At 35.9% G+C, this 9740-nt stretch overlaps 1 pseudogene; it reads left to right on the top strand.

Moving 5' to 3' along the window:
• The first annotated feature begins 3978 nt into the window (after nt 1-3978).
• On the top strand, nt 3979-8218 carry LOC121246275 (annotated as a pseudogene).
• The last annotated feature ends 1522 nt before the right edge of the window (nt 8219-9740 follow it).

Below are 9740 nucleotides of genomic sequence, written 5' to 3' on the forward strand. Positions count from 1 at the left end.
AAACGATTCGGCCAAACTGTTCTAAGTATGTACATGGGCAACTGAATGTTCATCATGAATTCCTATTGACATGCAATAATGATCAAAGGCTTGAGATGTAAATTTTACTACATTATCCAATATGATAGACTTGATTAGATAATCAGGAAATTGAGCTCGTAATCTAATAATTTGTGCAAGTAGTGTAGCAAATGCACGAGTAAAGAGTAGATAAACATGTGACCATCTAATTGATGCATCTATTAAAATCATAAAATATTTAAATGGTCTACATGACAAATGTATCGGCCCACATATATCCCCATGATTTCTTTTTAAAAATGGAGATTAAATTACTACCTTAGAAGGGGGTGGTCTCAGAATAAGTTTTCCTTGAGAACATGATGCACATGGATAATCACTTGGTAAAAGAATCTTCAGGTTCTTTAGAGGATGTCTATGTGAGTTCTCAATTATTCATCACATCATAATTGATCCTGGATGTCCAACGATCATGCCTAAGCATAAAAATTTTTGGATCACAGCACTTCTGGTGCATTATAATATTTGATTCAATTATACTCATAGTTGTATAACATAAGCCCGGAGAGAAAGCTGTCAGTTTTTCTAATATGAGCTTCTAGCCCGAAATCATAGAAATAATGTAAACATATTCATTACAACTTTCATTGATGGTTTCAACATGATAGCCATTACGACGAATATCTTTAAAATATAGTAAATTTCTTCTACATTTTGAAGAATACAAAGTATCGTCAATACAAAATTTTGTTCATTCTGATAACATTATATTTGCTCTTTCTAAGCCTTCAATTAGGTTTAAAGAACCAGATATGGTACTGACATTAGCTCTATTCAATGTTAAACATTGAAAATATTTCTAATGTTTAAGAATTGTATGTGTGGTACAACTATCTGCGAGACATACATCTCCATCAATTTTCTTCAAATTAATCAATCGATCAATAAAATCTATACTTCCTTAATAAAAACAAAACGCATATAAAACTTTATTAATTTAAAGGAAAATTACAATGTATTCGAAAATAATAACTGGAATATAATGTGATTACAAGGCAAAGAAAGAAAATAAATTATTGTATCCAAAATCATCACTAATTAAAAAATTTGTATTTTCGTTGGTGCTCACAAAGATTTAGAAACATCCATATGGGTGAGATCCATTCCATTTGAGGTATAAGTTGAATCTACTGGATTCTTGTGATTAGCTAAATTCATTTCGACCCCCTTTTCCTTTTCTTTAATGGAGGCATGATATAGGTTTATCAAATATTTTGGTGTATGATATGTAGGACTGTGCAAACTCTCCGCCCACTCCGACTTCGTTCGACTTTCACTTTGATTTCAACTTCGACAGAGTCGGAGTGTTCAGAATGCAGAGTTAGAGTTGGAGTTGGAGTTTGGAGCTTCAAGGAGCTCCGAACTCCAAACTCCAAACTTTGAACTCCGAACTCCGACCATTTTTTAAAAAAAAAAAATCCAGAAGATTTTTTTAAAAAAAAAAACTAAACGACTTTGTTCCACTTAATGTGGAATGTCGTCGTTTCTTCACACGGGGGTCCAAAACACAGGACCCCCTTCCTTCTTCCTTCTTCATTCTTTCTTGAATCCCCTTCTTCCCTTCAAAGTTCTGAATCTCTCCTCTGGGCCTCTGTGAGTCTGTTCCCTATTTGTTGCCTCTGTTCCCTCTCTGCGCCTCCGTAGTCCGTTCCCTTTCACTTCTCAGACCAGCCTCCATTCAGCCATTGCGACACCTTAACTCGTAAGTATAGTCCGACTCCGAGTCCTAAATCATGTAATTTTTGTAATTTTTTTTCCTCATGTCGTTGGGTTGCCTGGAATTAGTTGTTTTGGGTCCAGTTGTCGGTTATTAGCCTGTTGTAATGAACCTTGTGTTGTATTTAGGGCCGGCTCAAGGGGTAGGCAACTAAGGCCACCTCCTAAGGCCCCCCATGTTGACACGGCTCCGAAAAGAAAAAAAAATTATATATATATATATATATATATATTATATGATCCTGAAAAGTAAGCTATAGAAAAAGTATTAGTTAGCATAAAAGATAGAAATTTTTTTACCTAAAATAAAATCAATCTTAAATGGTAAAATTTGATTAAAAAAAACAGTAAATATAGAAGTTTTACTAAAATATATCTTACTTAAAATGTATAAAATTTTCAAACAATAGTGAAATTGGAATAGAAGTAACAAAATAATAATATATTACTCTTGAATATTTTATAAAATATAATGTTTATTTTGATATCAATGGCCTTATTTGTTTTTATAATGAAGTATATATATGGACAATGGATAATATTTTATTTACAGAAAAATTAGATCCTATTTTAAATTGTTATAGTACTAATAGATATTATTATTCAGAATAATATTAATATTTATTTTGCATTTCAGAAAATTTTAATATTTAATATTTAAATATTATTATCATTTTTAAATTAAATCGTCATGTACTTAATCGTTGACTTAAGCCACAAAATATATTGAGCCGCCCCCGGTTGTATTAAGGAAATGTGATAGACTTGAATCAGGTTGATGCATTGGAAATGCAATATGCATGCACTATGTTTGACAAAATGTGTAAGATGAACACAGGGAGAAGATGATGAAAATACGGGAATAATATTAAATAGTCATGCTGGAATTCATTACATTTGTTGGGTTGCTTGTAAATGTAAAATGGTGGAAGTTGTACGTGAGACTCATCTTCAAATGGGTGTGATAATTATAATTTGATGATTTATAATGTGGGTGCAAATTTGTACATGCAGTGGCTTAGTTCTCACCCAGTATATATTTGGCAAAAAGTAGTAGTAGTGCTTCGTGTGTGAAAAGCAACCAATTAACCTCTGCAAGATCACTTTATGTTACGGATTTTGCTTAGTTATTAAGCTTGTTTTGATGCAAAGCTAGCAAGCATATAATATTAGTGGGTTAGTACGAAATTCATCTGGCCATGCATGCATTAGTGCGCCTAATCCTTATCTCTTCCTACAAGTATTATTCCATGCTAGCTATAAGGCTGCATACATATACATTAAATGACTGTGGATAGGCTAGTACGAGTATAAAATGTGTAAGTTTCTAAAAATTCTCAGTAAGTAGAAACTACTACTGCGAGAATTGCCACAGTAAGTAAAAATTCTCAATAAGTTTCTAAAAATGACTGCAGATTTTGAAGAATGCATGCATGCTAGCGCTCGTACTAGTCGATTAATACAATTAATGTCTGAAATTAGCAAAGATGGAAGCTGTTTTTCCAGTACTTCAATCCCATTAATTCATTATCATCTTAATTAATTAGTGCCAACCATGAAATTAAAGCTGTTTTTACTTTTGTTGATTAATTTATTCATGAGTTTTTCTCTTTTATGGAAATCATGCACTTTAAGTTTGGGTGGCAGCCCATTAATATTTCTTTAGCCTTAGCTTCCAGGATTTTTCTCCATCTTAAATGAGTTGATGCCTTATAATATAGCCTAGTTATTTTTTAAACTAATTTTTTACTTTTAATTTATTTTTTTAGCTTTTTGTATTGTGATATGGATGCTAAATCCAGTGGGGACGATCGTTCACAAGGGGATGTGGCGGATGTCAGTCCTACTGCTTCTATAATGGTGGGTACTTCCACCCTTAGAGCCACATCTAGAGCCACATCCAGAGCAGCTACATCATGTGCAAGTAGTCGGCTCCCAGTAGATATAGAAGATGAGGATATGTTCAACGAAAAGGAAGAGATGCCCATTGAGCACGATCGACCATTATGGCCTTCTAAAAAAAAAAAAGTCGTCGACATGAGAACATTTCACCAAAATTCTTAGTGATTGTGCGAACCGCAAGCAAGATGTCACTACTATAGGCAACTTTGTAGTTGCCATTCGAAGAAGCAAGGCACCAGTGTATTAATAGCACATCTTAATGTTTGCTAGCGGTATAAGATGGTGAAGGGATTGGATACCACTGATCAAACCAAGCTCAATTACGAAACTTCTACGGCCACTGATGGTACACAGGTTAAGAAATTGGCCATCACACAATACAGTGAGAATATGTTGAGGGAAATGCTTGCAGAGATGATGATTACTGATGAGATGTCCTTTACCACAGTCAATAAAAGAGGCTTTTGAAAGTTTGCACAATTTATTGAGCCACGATTTCTCATTCCATCACGGTATACAGTGATGCGAGATTGTATGAAGAGACATGAGAAGGAGAATGCAAAGATGAAGAAGATGTTTATTACCACTGGCCAGAGAGTGTCATTTACATTTGACACATGAACGTCCATACAGAACATCTGCTACATGTATATCACAATACACAACATTGACAGTGAGTGGAAGTTGCAGAAATGAATTATCGGCTTCAAAGAAATTGTGGATCATAAGAGTGCATCCAATGAGGCGAAGATGGATGATTGTATAAAGGATTGGAGAATTCAAAAAGTGCTGTGTATTACAGTTGACAATGCCAGTGCCAATGACACTACAAATGTGGAAAATGATGGTGAAAGATGATGTCATTCGTCAGCATGAGTTTATTCATGTTTGATGTTGTACTCATATCATCAACCTCATAGTTGTTGAGGGGTTAAAAGAGGTTGATTATTCCATTACCAGAGTCCGCAGCATTGTGCGAAATGTGAGGGCTTTCCCCCAAAGGCTTGCCAAGTTTAAGGCAATAGCAGAACAATTTCATATTGGATGTTCTAGTATGTTGTGCTTGGACGTTTTGACTTGATGGAACTCTACATACATGATGTTGGATATGACACAGAAGTACCAAAGAGCATTCGAGTGGATGGAGGTTGAAGATGGAGGCATGAGGTATGCTTTGTTAGAGCCAGTAGGACAAGGGCTCGGTGCGCCGGATGCACATGATTGGACTAGTGTGAGGTATTTTGTTCCATTTTTGAAAATTTTTTATGACATAACTATGCGGATATCTGGATCCAAACATACGACTGTGAACTTGTACTTCAACGAGCTCCCGGGGCTTCACTTCCACTTGCAAAATAGTTGTGCTGACTACAGGGGATTGTTATCTGCTATAGCTACGAGGATGAAGACCAAATATTATAAATATTGGGAGAAAATTGATAAGATAAATAGATTACTATTTGTGGCTATGATCCTTGACCCTCGATATAAGTTGGTCGTTATAGAATTTTGGGTAAATTCAATCCTTAGGGCAGTGAAGGCTGCAGAGTTTATTAGAGTGCTAAAAAGTGATATTGATGACTTATACAATCACTATAGCAATAGTGGTCAGCCTTCATCCACAATTGGTAGCTCCTCACACTCGAGGCCGATGGGGTCAACAGCTTCCTTAGATGATACTAACCCATCTGGAGAGGGTACAGACCATCTTATTATGCAACAATATCCTCAACTCATTACAACGAGGAATATTATGCAGTATACATTTGAGATTGAACGATATTTTATAGAAGTTGTCGAGGCACCTAGTGGAGTATTTCAGTTATTAACTTGGTGGAAGATTAATTTCGCCAAGTATCCAGTCATTTCCCATACAGTCCAAGATGTACTAGCCATTCCTATCACTACGATTGCCTCGGAGTTGGAGTTTAGCACTGGAGGTCGTGTGTTGAATGCATATCAGAGTTCATTGTCACCGTCAACCGTTGAGGACCTCGTTTGCACACTGAATTCGATAAGTGAAATGCCCATTGGACTAGATACCGTTGGCATTGATGCTAAGAGCTATAGGCTTGAATCGGGTAACTTTATATGCTTTTAAATAATTATTCAATTATTTTTAATTCTTCATTTTTTTAACTTCTACTTTTTATGATTTTATAGATCTAATTGTGAACTCTAACATAATTGCCGATAATTGAGAGTCTGAGATGGATGCCCCTTGAGAGTTGGGATGGAGTTGAGGGATTATGGACTATGGAGAATCCCCTTTCTTGGTGAGAATCAAATTCTACTTTTACCGTGTTCAATTTATTATCAGTTTTTTCCCTAGTATTGATTGCGACTTTCTATCTTCATTTTAGGTATGACCAATGGACCATTGAGTGAAATCCTTACTGCACAAGTACACATAGTATTTATGTAGTTATCTCTAAAGACTAAGTTACTGTTCAGTGTTGTAATAAATGAGACTGTTATAACTTATGGCTACAAGGTATACTGAGTTTTTCTTTGAGTAATTTTGAGTACGGTCTCCTTGATTTTTATAGTTTTTCTTACCATGACCACGTCCCCAACCACATCCATGATTTCCTCAATGATTATGAAATGAAGTTCCATTTGCTTTAGGGAATGGAGTATAACTAGTTGGATGAGATTGATGATTTTTCATTGAAAGCTCATTGCCCTGTTCAGCCACTAATAGACAAGATATTAGTTCAGAATATTTTGTGAACTTGCGCTCTTGATATTGCTACTGCAGGAGCACATTCGAGACATGGAATGTGGTATATGTTTTTTCTAACATATCTTCATCAGTGATTTTCTCATCACATAATTTCAACTGTGAGCTTATTTTGAAAACTGCAGAGTTGTACTCAAACACTGTTTTAAAATCTTGCAACCTCAGGTGTATCCAATCATAGCGAGCTTTTGGAAAGATAACAGTCTTCTGGTGCTCGTATCTCTCCTTTAGACTATTCCATAAAATCAAGGGATCTTTTATAGTGAGGTACCTAGTTTTCAATTCTTCATGCGAATGATGACGAAGAAAAATTATTGCTTTAGCACAATCCTGCACAGACATTTTATTATTTTCTTGGATAGTTTTTCCAAGGTTCATTACATCAAGATGGATTTCAGCATCTAAAATCTAAGATAAGTAATTATTGCCAGAAATGTTGAGAGCAACAAATTCTAATTTTGTAAGATTCGGAATTATCTATAACAAATATATTAAAAATCAAATAAATAAATATTATAAGATTTAGAATATGCAATAATTATAAACTTTATGAAATCATATAAATTGCATTAACAACATAATATTTACTTCAAAGAGTATTGCATAAAATATATGTTATAGCATCATTTGAAAATATGAACATATCATGATGATTATAAAATGACATTATAAAATTGTGACATGACTTACAGCGACTAGAGCAATCTCACAGATAGTTTTCAACATCAAATAACATGACAATTGGCTTGAGCCTCGTGTCGATAACGTGTTGTAAAACTAAAGAAAAATAGCAAGAGAATTGAAAGACCACAATATCTAAAATTAGTTTTTCAGAAACTAGATATTATTTCTCTCAACTTCCTTGTTGTGATTCTGCTACAAATGCTCCTCAAGACACCTTTTTATTGGCATAGAGGATAAATGATATTAAATGAATGAAAAATGCTATAGACAACCAGCCCGTATCTTCGTTGCAGCGTCGCGTCCGACGTGGCTAAAATGAAAACACATCGTTTTACAAAAATGGAAAATAGAAGGGGCTCTGGATCGCCCTCAGCTTCTTCATCGTCGTCTACAACAAGTCATTTTGGATCGCAAGCTCTACAAGTGGCCCTTCCCGATCTCGCTCACCATGATTCACATGGCCTTCTGCTCCCCCATCGCAAGCTCTACAACTGGCCTTCTGCTCGTCCATGTCTTCAAGGTCGGCGAGGAGCCCGCCTCCATGACCCGAGACCTCTACAATAGGTCTGTCGTCCCCATCGGCACCCTTTACTCTCTCTGCCTCTGGTTCTCCAATTCCACTTATATCTACCTCTTTGTCTCATTCATCCAGATGCTCAAGGCCTGCATGCCCGTCTCCGTCTACTCCATCGGCCTTGTCTTAAAAAAGGACACTTTCAAGTCCGACACCATGCTCAACATGGTCTCCATCTCCCTCAGCGTCACCATCGCCGCCTTCGACGAGGCCAAGTTCGACTCATGGGGCGTAATTCTGCAGCTCCTAGCTATCGCATTCGAGGCCACCCGGTTGTTCTTGATCCAGATTTTGTTGAATTCCAAAGGTATTAGCTTGAACCCCATCCATCGCTCTTCTATGTCGCCCCGTGTTGTTTGCTGTTCTTGTCCTTGTCGTGGACGATAATGGACTACTCTTTGTTGAGGGACACTTCCAGTATCCATTTGGATTTCATGATCTCCTGGAAGTGGGAGAGAAGACGGAGAAGGATCGGGGGCTGTGATTGGGGGAGGGAGAGTAAGGGTTTGTGGGGTTGAAGCACCGGTACCTTGGAGTAGAAATAGAAACGGAGCTAGAGATGGTAGAGTGACGAGAGTCCATGAAGCCCGATGGAACTTGCGAGTGTGAGCAGGGGATAGGACGAAGAGAAGAGACCCAAAACCATCATGGGTTCGGTTGTGACGTGGAGAAGACAAAGAGACGAAGAAATGGAGAAAATAGAAAGAGAAAATGGGGGGCGAAATGAAGACGAAGAGAGGTCTGCGGCTTTCTCGAATTTGAAACATAATTTTGGAGATGGAGGAAGAAGAAGATGAAGAAAATGTGGATTGAAAATGGGGATGGAAACTAGAGCCCCTTCTATTTTCCATTTTGCAAAACGACATCATTTCTATTTTAGCCACTTCGGACGCGATGCCGCAGTGGGGATATGGGCCGGTTGTCCGTAGCATTTTTGTAAATGAATACATGAACTTAGAGAATGACAATACATGAATCAAAGAGATACATGAACATGAAAAATAGGGATACATGAATATTTGAGAATTCTAATAGTCATCCATCAAATACATTCCATGTTTTACAACACAACATATTTACTCTAAATCTTCTAGCCTTTAGGATTTCTAAAACCCATTCTCAAAATAAATTGAGTAAAATCTGTATAGCCATAATATTAGGTTTTTTAGGTCTCATTAAAAGGACTGTATGGCCTGAGAACTAGAAAAACAATTGAGGCTATTGTGAATCTGGAAACTTTGTATAGCAATCGTAGGTGATGTTTTTTTAAAGTATTATGTATGTATGACCTTTTATTGAAAGCCTACTTTTTATGCACCAAGTTTTGATGATAGTGATTTTTAAATGTCATGTTATTATGTGTTTTACATACATCATATATTTTCATTTATGGTTATGATGAGCTACGTCATTATGTGTTTTAGATGCATCATGGTAAGAAAGATGAAACAAAATTATGAAAGAAGATTTAAGAATTGTCATAAGAGATGCATGATATCAATGCAGTTATGAGTAGATGTGCAAGTCATGGACCTAAGTGTGATCTACCATAGTATGTCATGATAAGTTAAGTGGTTCCCCTTGTGGGCATAGACAGTAGAACTGGTGCTCAACCCTACACATGAGGGTTAATGAGTGTGTATAGTACATGTTACATGTTTATCTTAGTATAAGTATTAAGTATGCACACTTTCAAGAAAATCCTATGTTTATTATGTTTACTATATGACATACTATTTATTGAGTATTCGACATATTTTGGTTGTTTGTTTATTTTCAATGTTTTTAAAATGTCCAAGTGAAAAAAATAGTGTTGACAAGTTGACAACCGTGCATAGATCATGTGTCAAGGGATTTTTAGATTTAGTTAATAAGTGCATTTTTCTTTTCATTAAAAGATCATTTTTAAATTTTCTTGCTATGAGACTATATTTTTGTTATTTTTTGGGGATTTATTTTTGATGAATTAGGTATTTTTATCATGTTGGGTCTTTACCAAGAATAGTTATGAAAGTACGTAACACTCCTAACCTATAGGAA

This window comes from Juglans microcarpa x Juglans regia, chromosome 1S (assembly GCF_004785595.1).
Source record: "Juglans microcarpa x Juglans regia isolate MS1-56 chromosome 1S, Jm3101_v1.0, whole genome shotgun sequence".
Classification (NCBI taxonomy): domain Eukaryota; kingdom Viridiplantae; phylum Streptophyta; class Magnoliopsida; order Fagales; family Juglandaceae; genus Juglans; species Juglans microcarpa x Juglans regia.